Here is a 14767-nt window from a genome sequence, read left to right on the forward strand (position 1 = left end):
GGAGGTGCTCTTGTTCCATTTTTCTGTGCTGAGGAGCCTGCTGCTTATAGGCATCTCTGATTATGTTGCTGGCATGTCTGCATATCTGCATGGAGTGCCCTTTTACCTTTCCACCGGGGCAGAACCTGTTGATGTATTCACATTGCATGCTTTTGAACTGCTAGGTTGGCAGAAGCTAGGGCTGACAGTTGGGAGCTCAGCCCGACTCAAGGCTTTAAACTGCTAACCTCCTAGTCAGCAGATTTTCTGTAGCTAGCAGTTTAACCTCCTATGCTACCATGGCCCCTTGAGTTAAGATCCACCTTTAAAATACAACGAGATGACAGCAAGTAGCATTGGAAGCAGCCTTCTTATTTCAAATTCCAATAGCAAAAATCTCATGCAATGGAGAAACATTTCTAAATACTCACTGAGGTCCATAGGAATTGTTCTTGTGAGTTTAACATGGCCCAGAGGATCAAAAACTATTTTCTGTTGACTGCCCAAGAGTATAAAATTGCTAGAATTACCTCTATTCTGAGCGATATATATGGCATTCTTATCTAGCAAGGGACTGTCCCTTCTAGTGTATTTTTTAGACTGATAATCTGTCAAAATTAAGAAAATAAAACCAGACAATGAGGTTAGATTTTTTTAAAAAAATCAGCAAAACATTTCCTCTGTTGAATACAAGATATTCCATCAAATAACAGGTAACATTAATGTCATCAGACAGTCCGTCATATTTAGCTAGTCCATATCATTTCTGCTAGCAAGGACAAGGAAAGCTGCTTTTATATCCTGATCATTCTTTAAAATAATAGGATGTGACACAGTCATCACATACATTGTACTAGCAATGATTGATTGACTGGGTATTATTATTGCATTCTGATGCCTTTCATGAAATGGGTTGAAGAGAATGGAAAATTGGAGCATATACAAATAGCAAATGCCCCAGTGCTGCTACATGAACAAGCGGTTTGGTTTGTGCCTCTTAAAACGAAGATAAATCAGCTCAGTCTTTATTGACATTGCTATTATTTTGTCCCAGGTGTGATTTGTGTGCAAAATTGCCAGTGCCCAAAATCTACTGTTATTGTGTGATAGACAGCATTGTTTTCAAAATCCATAGTCATTTCTCCAGTATGGTAAATTGGTTTTTCAGCATGGAGGCCGTTTGATTCCCCTTCACTTGGGAAACTAAATGGGTTCAATATATGAGGGATTATACGCATTTCAAACCAATATGGGAATCACCCCTGTCCAAGGAATGATAACCTACTTTAGAAACCCATTTGTTTTGTTTAGAGTTCTGATCCTAACATCATTCAAATGAAAATGCTCTGAACCTTGTGAAATGGCAACTGGCTGGTAGTCCCTTGATTCTTTTTCCAATGGCTTATTTAATGTGTGATGTGCCCTTACCCTTTCTTGACATTAACTGGCATAGCACCTGACCCTGGAGCAAACTGAGCTGCCTTGATTCTCACCCCTATGCCAGTTTCATCAACCTTCGCTGTGAACAAGCATCTAAAATTAACCCGTGTTCCCACATGAGAGGCAGGCATAACAGAAGGCACAGAAAAATAGACGTGGGAGTAGAGTACAAGGAGGTCTGATAGTAGGTACTTTTGTGTGGATGGGCATGTGGGAACGAAGTGAGTGCAAAACAAGGGAAAATATTCTGGGCAGGTTCTATAGTGGCTTTGAGATGTGATAAAATTAATAAAAGATTAGTAATTTTTCAGATGTTTCTATGATTATTATTTCATTTGAAAGTACACTGACAAACATGGTTCAGAGAGTTGTTGTGTGTTTCCCAGGCTGTATGTTCTAGAAGCATTCTCTCCTGACGTTTCACCTGCATCTATGGCAGTCATCCTCAGAAGTTGTGAGGTCTGTTGGAAACTAGGAAAATGGGGTTTATATATCTGTGGAATGTCCAGGGTGGGAGAAAGAACTCTTGTCTGTTGGAGGTAGGTGTGAATGTAGCAATCCAACAAATCTCAGGCAGTAAGAAGCCAGACCTTGAAAACCGCTAGGCCATTAAATACTAATCAAGGTGGCCAATTGTTACATTCACGCCTACCTCAAACAAACAAGAGTTCTTTCTCTCCATTTCCAATAAGTGAAAAGCGCACTTTTTGGGAGGAGGAGGGAGGAAAGGGGGAAAAGAGGGAGGACCAAAAGCAGAAGCGTCCTCCCTCCTTCTCACTGTGATTTTCACGCTCCTCTTCTGCATCCAGGCACTTCCTGCTGGGCCACTCTAGCCCTGAGGCATTGCCTTGCCTTAACCCTTTGAATCCCTGTTGTTAGTATTCTAGGAGTCTAGTGCAGCGTTGGATGGGTAACAGTGGGAGACTCCATATTATCCAACGTATTTGTTTATCTGATGTTCTGCCAACCTGTTTATGTCAGATAAGCAAGACTCTACTGTATAATGACACATTGTTAGATGGTACGTAACTGTCAGTCGTTTCAATATATCCCTTGATTCACTGGAATTGTGAAAATATCCCTTGTGCATATCCAGTGGGAAACAGGACAACGTGGAAGCTAGTGGTAGATACACAACCAGTTGTACAATATCACTTGTACAATTCAAGAGATCAGTGGCATGGTGCAACTAATGCTCAATTATATACATGTAGATTTATGTTACAGAAGCTCAATGTTAGACCTCAGCCAGCTGATTTTTTAAAAAAGAAATTAATGTGTATTGTGCAGCAGAATGTGCAGAATACCTGTTTCTTCATTTTGAAATGGGAGTGATTAATAAGGAACTCAAGTGATTAGAAACAAAGCATGACGTTTTAATTCTGTACACAGATTTCAAACATTACCCCCCGGAGCTAATTTGTTGTCATGACCTTTCAAGCTGACTGCCACAAAAGAAAATGAAATCTCCGAGCAAATTTAATTGCTTTTTCTAGAACAACATTTTTTCACCCAGACCTGCGATATGTGAACTTCAAGAAGCTGATAGCAGCCAGCCAATATAGAAGGTCACACACTTGAAAGCTTTCACCTTTCTCCAGCATTTCTTTAAACAGATTTGTGCATCTGCTGTAAGCCAAGCTTCTGAAGCAGATGCTTTCTTGTGCACTCAATAAAATAAAAATCGAATGCCCAGAAGACTAGTTTGGAGGTTTAACTTTAGAAACTTTAAAAATTGGGAAATTAAATACTAAAACTAGCAAAACCTTGTAATCGCTATCCTTTAGACCGGGTCCAACACTCAAGAAAAAACCTCCCTGATTCTACTATTGAGAAATTCAAACCATGTCATTAACCCTAAGAGTCCTGTGACTTATAAAATATGTTGGCATCTTGGTAGTGACTTACAGTAGCATTAAGGGCAATTGGAGGTCAGGATTCTTTACTGATCTCAATCAAAAAGAACAAGAGAAACCACATTTGGGGGCTCTTTGCAGGGTTTTTTTTAAAAAAAACACAAAACAGAAGAAAATCAACTACAATTTTTTCAAAGTGGAGGAATATCTGAGAGCATTTGGAATCTTTAAAGCAAACAGAGGAGGGAAAAATGGTGCTGGGCATTGCATATGGGCCACGGACCCCACTTTCCACATCATTGGTGTAATAGTAGGAGCTGTCTTGTGTCTTAAAAGTATGTCAACATAGGGTACCAATGAATCACCCACAGGAGGTGGAGAGATCATTTGCAGGGCTTTCAGTAACTCTGCCATTGTCACATATTGCACTGATGTGACAATGGCAGAGAATTATACTTACTTTTTCTGCTGTTACTGCCTTGGAGTAATCATTAAAATGAACTCCAACCCACACTTAGAGAACTTCTTCACCTTTTTCTGTCATCCCTGCTGCCTGCTGCACCATGAAGATCAGCAAAAGTTCAAATGCTCCAGATCCCAATCACCACCCAGCGTTTTGCAGGCACTAACATACAGATCTGAGGAAAATTAGGCAACAAGCTTGGGGGAATTATTCTTCTAAAGAATTAATGCCACAATTTCTCAAATGGGATGACCACTGGCCATACTGTCTGGAGGATTCCAGTAGTCAAAAAAGATAATATTTCCTATTTCTGTCAGGGGTTAGATTTCCATTGTTTCATACCCTCAAACATTTCATAGATAAAAACACATTTCACTGTGCTGAAATCTCAAGGAATTGATATGGGTTAGATATTTTTAGGACCTTTCCACACAGCTGGATAAAATCCCACATTTTCTGCTTTGAACTGGAATATATGGCAGTGTGGACTCAGATAAACCGGTTCATTGCAGATATTGTAGGATATTCTTGAATATAGGCCTGTGTGGATGGGTTCCTAGAATGCCCATTCAGAGAAACAGATACATACTTCACAGGACTTCATAGATAAAAACCAGGACAGATGTGGTCAAGCAACATAAGAGTGTGGTCGAGTTGGCAAAGAGCACACAAGCTAGGAGAGGCTCCAGCATTTTTGTCTGATCCTATTGGGAAGGGTGAGATTTTGACCTCTACTCCCCCCCCCCCTTCCAAACACACACACACCTGCAAGTTAACTGACTGTTATACTTTAAACTCGCAGAAGTAAATTTAAGACAAAGGAGGAAGGCTTTTGTGTTATATTGTGTTACTGTATTGTTGGGAGTGGCCTCATGTAAGCCGCACCAAGTCCCCCCTGGGAGAGATGGAGCAGGGTATAAATTATTATTATTATTATTATTATTATTATTATTATTAGGAAGAGGAGAGAAGAATTCTATTTTTAAAAGCATCTGAAAAATTAGTCCAACAGAATTTATCAGGATTATCTCCTTCAAATCATCAGAAAAGTTGTGGCTTATGTTGTTAAGAGAGAAGCCAGGGATATTCAACTTATTTCTTTGAAGGCCCACAAGAAATTTTCATAAATGTTCATTGGAGTCCTATATGGCCTGTTATGTTATGTAAGTTTATACGTATATGTACATAGCAGAGCCACTAAGAAACACTTTCTAGAACTGTGAAGATGCATAAGAGAACATCTATAAGAGCGCTTGATGTACACCTGTGCATGATACACATCAGAGTGCAATGCACATTTGTGTGTAAAACACATTGTTCACCAATAACAGCATGCCTTAATGTGCATTGTACACCAATGTGCACACTTTGCCAGTTCTATTACATCATGTACTTAACAGCAACCCTCTACTGGATGCGGATGTTGAGTAACTGTGTAATTCCAATTCCCGAAGATATAAGTCAATTTATGAAGATGTAAGGACTACCAACATGCTATACTCCGTGTTCGATCAGATTTGGTGCTGGTTTGGCGCCAACATTACTCTAGTTTCCTACACATTTGCTTCATCACCGCTAGCTCCAGATTATATCACAGAGCTGATTTGGCTCTGCTCTGTGTAAGGGGACATTCAGGAGTGATTCTGTCTATGGCCCTGGCTATCTCCATGTTCCAGAAATCTGCCAAAGCTTCGACAAAATCACAATGCAGTGGTATTAGTGTTTTCCCCCCTTTGCCCCATTGTTCCTATTCTCTATCCCAGGCCTGCACAACTTGCAGCCTTCCAGATGTTTTGGCTTTCAACTCCCAGGAGCCTTACCCAGCTTCTTTAATAGCCAGGAATTCCGGGAGCCGAAATCCAAAGCACCTGGAGAGCCGCAGGTTGTGCAGGTCTGCTCTATCCCCTTGCCAAAATGAAATTTAAAACTGCATAGGAAGGAGGTATTGTAGGTAATTGCACATCTAATTTCAAACCTCCTCCAAGAACAATGAAATAAGTTTAAAAAGCAGAAGCAAATGGAGAACATGAGAAACTAAGAACCACATATTCACAAAGATAGTATTAAAAATCAGCAATTGAAATTATTCTTGAAAAGTTCAGAATGCTTTTCTTAAAGTGTTTCTCAAAAAGACAGCAAGCTAAGTTACAGGGGAAAGTGAACATCTCACTACTGGGATGCCACAACCCCAACAAGGCCCTTGCTACATTTTAGCCACCATCTCAGGCTGCAGGGGACAGTCCTAGTAGACATGACCAGTCACAAGGTATGAGCAGATATACGTGGAGAACGGCAGCCCTTTAAGCTGAAGTTGCTTATTTTTATGCAGCACTCTCAAGCAGGCATGGGCAAACTTTGGCCCTCCAAGTATTTTGGACCCCAACTCCCTTCTGGCTGAGGGGGAAAAGGAAAGGGCCTGAGGCAGTTAGGAATTGTGGGAGCTGGAGTCCAAAACATTTGAAAGGCCAAAGTTTGCCCACACCTGCCTAAAGCTTTGAAAGCACTGCTCTGCATGTGTGATATTAAGAAAACAATGAAAATATTGTCAGACCAGCCACTTTCCACAGATTTCCACTGATAGCTGTGATCTAAATCAATTTTCATAGACTTGCTGAATTGATAGGTGCATCTACAACATATATGTAATGCAATTTGACACTATTTAAGTGCTATCGCTCAATACTATGGAACCCTAGAATTTACATTTTGATGAGATACCAACACTCTTTCGCAGGGAAGGCTAAAGATTTTGTATAACTACAACACCAATGCTTCTATAGCACTGAGCCATGGCAGCTAAAGTAGTGTCAAACTGCATTACTTCTACACTGTAGATGGCAATCTGAAACATCCTTTATCCTTGCATATCTGTACCGAATGTGCAGTCCATGAAGTATGTTGTTGGCAGGCACAATGCTGCAGGGTGTACAATCAATAGGCATGGTCCCTCTTCAACCCAGCATTCAAGGCTATGTTTGTGTGAAAGGAGGATGGCTGCACAGAATTAGACAGAAAGCCAGACACACAGGTTTTGGCTGTCTGACTTCGGACAGAAGTATTGGAAGAAAGTATTGGGGTGGAGGGAGCAGCCTGGGGTGCAGATACCCTTTACAAAAATTGCTTTGCTAGCAGTTGTGCTGTCTGTTTTTGTAGTTTGTTTCCTTCAAATGGATTCTGGCTGTATAAATAAGTGTATCCTTCTGCCTCTAACACACACTTATGCACCACAACATGTTTTCTCTTCTCAAAGCAATTTAAAGGCTAGTACATCTTCCTTTAATGTTTTGCTGCTTGGGGAGAAGGGAAATATTTTAAAAAACAAAAATACGCTATGGCCAGCATGCTGTGTCAACTTATACTCAACTAAGCACTTAACAAAGTGAATTCTCCTGGCCCAGCTTCACCCAAATCTGACAGAAACATATTTCAGCAATTATGAGTTATGATTGTTGGCAATAGTGTCAGAATAACGAATAGGTAATGATTGTGAATTTGAAACAGTTATGGTAAGGTAACTCTTTCATATTCCTGACTGTTACTTAATCACGTTGTTGACACTATTACTACAGTGTAACTCAACCTCCTATCCTCTTTACTAGTCATTGGTTACATGAGAGGAAGGAGGGCCATTCTGCCAACAGTCAAAGCATGAGTTGCTGTTAGTTTTTCAGGCTGTATGGCCATGTTCCTAGAGCATTCTCTCCTGACATTTCGCCTGCATTTGTGGCCGGCATCTTCAGAAGTCTGTTGGAAAGTCAGAACATGGTTGAATGATGTTTCCACCATATTTGGAGTGGGTTAGAGCAGAAGTTACTTACTTCAGTACTCAGTTAATAGGCATGGGCAATCCATGGTTCTAAATGGTTCTACAGTACTTACAAAACTAGGGAGCACTGGTACTTTGCTTCTACAATGTTGCTAAAGTTCTAGTGGTGAAAATTTCAGAACTCTATCAAAACTTTCATTATTATTTTATTATTGGCGATTTTTTATGACAGAACCAATTAGGAACTGTCATTTATAATGACATTTCACCACCAGAACTTTAGCAACACTGTAGAACCAAAGCACCAGTGCCCCCTAGTTCGGCAAGTACTGTAGAACCATTTAGAACCATGGATTGCCCGTGCCTATTAGTTAAGTATAAGGTGATGAGAGCCCCTGGTGGCACAATGGGTTAAACCCTTGTGTCGGCTGAACTGCTGACCAAAAGGTTGTGGTTCGAATCCAGGTAGCAGGGTGAGCTCCTGTCTGACAGCTCCAGCTTCCCATTCAGGGACATGAGAGAAGCCTCCCACAGGATGGTAAACATCTGGGAATCCCCCAGGCAATGTCCTTGCAGATAGCCAATTCTCTCACACCAGAAGTGATTTGCAATTTTTCAAGTTGCTCCTGACATGAAAAAAAAGTATAAGGTAATATCAGATTCCGGCTTATATCGTCTCCAACAGCTTTACCCTCATTAAGAAGGACAGTCCAGAGCTCACTAGCATCAGGTCGTATACTCACTTTTAGCAACTGGTGCTAAGTCCTGTAACATGAGCCTCTCATATTAGGTTTGCTCAGCCTGTAACATTTAACATTGAAAGGACACTTCCTCACTGTTTGCTCAGCACAATTATAACCCCACTGCCAATGGAGGATCTGCTCTCTTCTACTCCTGAGCCTTGAGATCTTTTATTTGCAATTAGGAACAGCAAAGACTCCCTGTTATTACTTCCACCAAGTTGCTTGGAGCTGACCTAGAGTTGTCACCTCTCATACTGGCAGCATTTTCCAGGGACAGTTGCTCTCTTGGCTTGCATGTTCACATGGTGTCAGATTAAGCCCAGTGAATCTATAAACTGCACGTCAGGTGTTAACCCACTGAAGCTAGAGATGCCTAAAAGCAATCCTGCCAAAAGAGAAATGAGTGAAGTAGGGAAATTAAATAAATTGTTCCCTTTTTCTTTTACATTTATTTTCTTCTTGCCTTAATATGAGGGAGCACGCAGGCATTAGACTGCTTTGCTTGTCATGGTGAAACAAAATCTATGGGCAGGAAGGATGCCATTTATAAAACGATGTAGATTGCATAGCAGTCATAATAGGAATAGAAATGCATCATGTGAACTCTGTGATTTGTGCCTTTTTTTCAAGGCATGTTAAGTTGGAGCAAAATGTTATGCCTCTGCTCAGAAACTGCATGATTATAATTTAAAGAGGAAGACATTAACATATGAACAGATTCAGTTCTTGTGGGTTTGCATTTTTAGTTGTGGCCAGGGAAAACAGATTTGCATTTTTAGTTGTGGCCAGGGAAAACAACAACAGTATATTCCATGAATAGTAAGGATCTACCCAAACACATAATTTTCTCCATTATTATATAGTAATTGCTGGTTTATTTTCTGTTATTGTATATACTAAAACACCACCCTGGGAGCAATGTTCCTATATGCATAATGTTAAATCTTATTTTTGTTCATAATGCTTGTCTACAATTGATATAACTGAAATATTTAGTCACTTAAGTAATTTCAGGGATCCCATTTGTGCATTATTGTAATCTACTAGCATTTTAGGCAGCAATCCTGTTATCTTTGTATGTGGAAGGAAGCCTCTATGAAAACTAGTGGAATTTATTTCAAAGTATAAGATTACATTATGTATGTAGGAACACAGAATGGCCTTCACATTGCCCTGTTATTATCATTTAATGATTCAAAGTAGCATGGCACAGACTAGTTCAAATCTGCATATAGTCTATATACTTTTGAAACACACACTCTGATAAAACCATTTGCTCCAGTTATTTGCACATGGTCTGGTATGTGATAAAAACCCAATTCAAATGCAATATTCATTCCGTGGCCTATTGGGCTTAAAACGTACATGGAAAGGTTATGGGTGGCTGGAATCTCATTTGTCTGGTTCTGCTGTTGAGAGGCAGACCTGATTCCATGACTACTGGGTCACCATTTCTCAAAGGGATGTTTTTCCAGTGCAATCCTGCATGAGGTTTTCCAAATATTAAGTCTTGTTTTGTATAAAGCATATGTATATTTAGAACAGCAACTTGAGGATTGTGCCAGTGGTTTGATTAAGGTAAAGGTAAAGGTAAAGGTAAAGGTAAAGCTTTCCCCTGACATTACGTGTAGTTGTGTCCAACTCTGGGGGATGGTGCTCACTTCCATTTCTAAGCCGAAGTGACAGCGTTGTCCATAGACATCTCCAAGGTCATGTGGCTAGCATGACTGCATGGAGCGCTGTTACCTTCCCACCGAAGCAATACCTATTGATCTACTCACATTTGCATGTTTTCAAACTGCTTGGTTGGCGGAAACTGGGGCTAACAACGGGAGCTCACTCCGTCTCACAGATTCAAGCTCACCCCATCTCACAGATTTGAACTGCCAACCTTCCGTCAGCAAGTTCTGCAGCTTAGCAGTTTAAACCGCTAGATTGGCAGAAGCTAGGGCTAACAGTGGGAGCTCACCCCATTCCCTTGACTCAAACCACTAACCTTTCAGTCAGCAAGTTCAGCAGCTCAGCGGTTTGACCCACTGTGCTACCAGGGGGGGCTATGGTTTGATTGTTGGACTACAAATCTGTAGATTGGGATTCAATTCTCTGCTCAGCCATGAAAACCCACTCGATGACCCTGAGAAAGTCAAAAACTCTCAGCCCAGAAAACTCTGTTATGAGGTTGTTATAAATCATCTTGAAGTCGCCATCAGTTAGAAAACACTTGAAGGCAAGCAACAACAATTCTCTGGTACAAAAATGTTCATATATATGGACTAATGAAATAAGGCAACAAGCCTTTGAAGAGGAGACAGCAGACCTGAGGACAGGGGCTTAAAACTCTGGGATTATACTCTTTCTTATTAAACGAAGACAACAATTGTTGATTAAAAGAAAAACAAGGTGCACAAGTTACTAATACTCTTCAGTAAAATCTGGGCAATTCAGACACAAACAATTCTGGGCAGGAATCAAATAATGTCATATAAGGTTGTTTTCCAACAATAAAGAAGACACCACAACAACGTTTTATCGTCTCATATTAATACAAGACGTTTATGGACAGGGTTGACATTTTAAAACTGTCTGTTCAACAGGTTGTCTGTAGAAATGTTTATTACGATTTGCATAAGACTGGTTTTATTTTCCTATATTTAACATGTTTGTTTCAGAATCACTGTTTGGAGCCGAAGCAGTATGACCTGACAAAATATCACTGTCGGTGTTTGGAGCACTTATGCAAATCAGCAAGCTCTGTCTCCCAAAAGGCTACAATCTCTGACATTTTGAGTATATTTTAAATAACTTTCCCCTTTCAAATGTCAGTGCCCAGGGCAAATAAACAGACGGGAGTCCAACTGACCTTGAAGCTGAAGCCAGACACGTCCTGCAAGCCCAGGAGCCAAGAAGTGTAAAGTGAACAAGCAGTTTATGCTGCGACAAAATTACAGGTCATACGAGGAGCAAAACGAGAGGGTGGGGGAAGAAAGGGAAGAAGTGCTCCTTCCATTAGCCAATCCCATTCCTCTCCGGTCTCTTTGATCACATTTTGGTCACATAGCCATGCCCTTGAGAACACAACAAGGATGTCCTAGTGTGGCACCCTTAAGTCTCTCCTCCTAAATAGATATTTAATGCTGGCCCCAATGTTCCTCCAAACTCTTTTCCTTTTGGTACTTGAGACAAAATTTCTCCCATCTCTCATCATCAGCCAGCTTGGATGGAAGTTTGACATTGCAACAAAAAGCTTAGGAAAGTGTCGTTTAGCTGGGGGTGCTTCTGAACTATAATCCAACTTGGAACTGGTTTTATTGAGCTGGTGATCACATCAGTTTGAGGCGGGGGGGGGGGGGGGCTGACTACATTGGCCTGGGTTATTATATGTAACCGGGTTTTCCCCCCTTTTCTGGGAGAGATGTGCATTGGTACACCAGAAGTGTATGGGGTAAAAAAAAAAGGTGGAAAGTGTCAGCCCTGAAAGTAATAGATTACCCCTCCCAGCCATCCTCTGGGTCGTTTTCAGCAACCAGAGTTTGGGATTCTTTACTGTGCATCACCAGGGGCAAATGTCGGCAATGCACTTGACATTTTGCAGAGCCGTTTTTGCCATGGATCTGATATCCACTAGCATTTGCTGCAGCACATTTTCAGCTGAACTCAAACTTTCCTGAGACTTTTAAAAATGAACCACCATATTAGTGGTGGGAGACATCAATGCTGAGACTGCCCTGTCAGGAGTGGCTCACGCCTCCATGGCTACCATGGATCTGTTCCAAATGATATCTGGTCCTACTCTCACTGCTGGGCACACTTTGGACCTTATTTTCTGTCCAGGTTGGGTGATGGTGATTGTATTGTGCAGGAACGTTCCACAGTTCTGTTGTCATGGACTGATCATTACCTGGTCAGATTTAGACTCACTGGGACTCAAAACCTCTGCAGTGGTGTTGGACCGATTAAGCTGTTGGATTTGGATGGATTCCTGTTGGCTCTTGGGGATTTTCCTGTCACCTCCCAAGCAATTCTGTCAAAGCTCTGGCTGACCTCTGGAGTGGGGAAATGGTGAGGGCAATGGACACAGATAGTCCTGAGTGTCCCTTCTTACAGAGCAGAGCCAAACCAGCCCCCTGGTTTTCCAAGGACTTGATGGCAATGAAGCAAGTGAGACAAAGACTAGAGCCATGTTGGTGGAAGACTCTAAGCCAGGGGTCCTCAAACTTTTTAAAAAGAGGGCCAGGTCAAAGCCCCTCAAACGGTTGGAGGGCCGGATTATAATTTGAAAAAAAGCATGAATGAATTCCTATGCACACTGCACATATCTTATTTGTAGTGCAAAACACTTTAAAACAATACAATAATTAAAATGAATAATATTTTCAACAAATATAAACTTATTAGTATTTCAAGGGGAAGTCTGGGCCTGCTTTTGGCTGATGAGATAGGATTATTATTGGTGTTGTTGTGTGCTTTCAAGTAGTTTCAGACTTAGGCTGACCCTGAGCAAGGGCTGGGTAAATGACCTTGGGGGCCTGCATCTGGCCCTCGGGCCTTAGTTTGAGGACCTCTGCTCCAAGCAAATCTGACAGAGCATGAGCTAGAACATTTGAAAGTCTTTCCACTGCAACAAAGGCAGCAGATAAATCATTTTTCCTGCCAGCATTGCATTTGCAAAAGACTGCCCAGAGTAGCTGTTTTGAGTGGTTAGATGGCTATTACATGCTGGTCCTCAAAGGAAAAACATTGACCATTCAGCAGTCCGCTGTGAGCAATTGGTGTGGCACAATTGGTGTAGTTAAAATAGGAGAGTTAGGGGAGACCTCGCCTCAGTATTACTGTAGCATTCTGTTCAATGTTAAAGATTTAATTATCAAGGGTAGTAGGTTGTGGGTTGCTGTAAGTTTTTCGGGCTGTATGGCCATGTTCCAGAAGCATTCTCTCCTGATGTTTCAAAGGCATCTATGGCAGGCATCCACAGAGGTTGTGAGGTGTGTTGGAAACTAGGAAAACGGGGTTTATCTGTGGAAAGTCTAGGATGGGAGAAAGAACTCTTGTCTGTTGGAGCTAGGTGTGAATGTTTCAATTGGCCATCTTAATTAGCATTTAATTAAGTTCTGGTTTCTTGCTGCCTGGGGAAATCCTTTGTTGAGAGGTGATTAGCTGTCCCTGATTGTTTCTTGTCTGGAGCTCTCCGTCTTTATTTACTGTTACAATTTTAGAGGTTTTTTTAACACTGGAAGCCAGATTTTGTTAATTTTCATGGTTTACTCCTTTCTGTTGAAATTGTCTAAGTGCTTGTAGATTTCAATGGCTTCTCTGTGTAGCCTGACATGGTAGTTGTTGGAGTGGCCCAGCATTTCTGTGTTCTCAAATAATATGTTGTGTCCAGGTTGGTTCATCTGGTGCTCTGCTATGGCTGACTTCTCTGGTTGAAGCTTAAGTGGCTGAGGGGGAAGGAAAGGGCGTGTGGCTGTTAGGAATTGTGAGAGTTGAAGTCCAAAATACATGGAGGGTCAAAGTTTGCCCATGCTTGTGTTACACCAAAGGTCCACCTAGTATTCCATTCTATTCCCACAGATACTTGTAACTGTAAACTAAAGTGCCCTGTATTACAGAGAAGTCATCTACTTGAAGAACTATATCAAAATCTAGTTTAAAGCTAAAGCAATTGAGAAAAGGTGCCTAGAGAGTGCCCACCTAGAGAGTGGACAAGACGGCTACTTAGGGCATATCACCCTCTGGTGCATCATACCGTATTTCTACTTAAATAATACACCATTGTTTCTACATGTTATTGTATACATATGCAGTTGTATGATTTTATGGAAAGCCATCATTCATTGAATGCACAACAGAAGGAAGATCTTGATCATATGTATATATTTTTCAAATTTATTTTCAGTAAACTTAATTTGTGATTTTAGGATGATGCAAGAAGGTCACTGTCTGCTAGCTGATTGAGGAAAAATGTCTAGCTACTCTTTGCTGTTGTCGCATATAAAAATCAGTTGGTGAGTGTGTTAACTGAAAAACGCAAAGCACGAAGCTGATTGGTGGGCCATGTTCAGAAGCTAGCTGAGCCTGGGAGTTTTGGCAACAGTTACATGTTTGAGTTTTCTGTGCAGGAGCCAACAAAGTCAATATTTCTGCTTCTTAGCTGCTCGAAGGATATCTTTCACATGGACATCTATGGACCATTTTGAATCTCTCAGAGGACACCGTGTGAGTCAGTGCAACTGTTCTCATGAATGTAACTGTTCTCAACTGTTCTCATGAATGTTGCTCTGCATTACAAAAGAGTAAACACATTATTTACTGATCATTTGCATGGCATATCCTTTCTCTAACAAGACAGTGTATGGATTGGTAAAGACATGTGGTTTTTCATTCCGCCACACTTGCTATAAACTGCTGATTTTTTTGTACTTGTGTCCCAATTTTTGTGTCATTTGCCTTTCTTTCTGTTTCTACACATGACTTGCTGCTTTTGGACTGCAAAGTTTGGTTCAGGTTCACTAAAGATTTT

The 14767-nt window shown here is 41.0% G+C and overlaps 1 protein-coding gene across 1 annotated transcript in view; it reads right to left on the minus strand.

Moving 5' to 3' along the window:
• Positions 1-11186, minus strand: part of CKMT2 (creatine kinase, mitochondrial 2) — a 43134-nt gene extending 31948 nt beyond the window's left edge. Inside the window, exon 1 of the mRNA XM_060761721.2 lies at positions 11108-11186. The gene's annotated coding sequence lies outside the window, so the exon portion shown is untranslated. The remainder of the gene's footprint in view (positions 1-11107) is intronic.
• Between the last annotated feature and the right edge of the window lie 3581 nt (positions 11187-14767).

Source organism: Anolis sagrei, chromosome 2 (assembly GCF_037176765.1).
Source record: "Anolis sagrei isolate rAnoSag1 chromosome 2, rAnoSag1.mat, whole genome shotgun sequence".
Taxonomy (NCBI): domain Eukaryota; kingdom Metazoa; phylum Chordata; class Lepidosauria; order Squamata; family Dactyloidae; genus Anolis; species Anolis sagrei.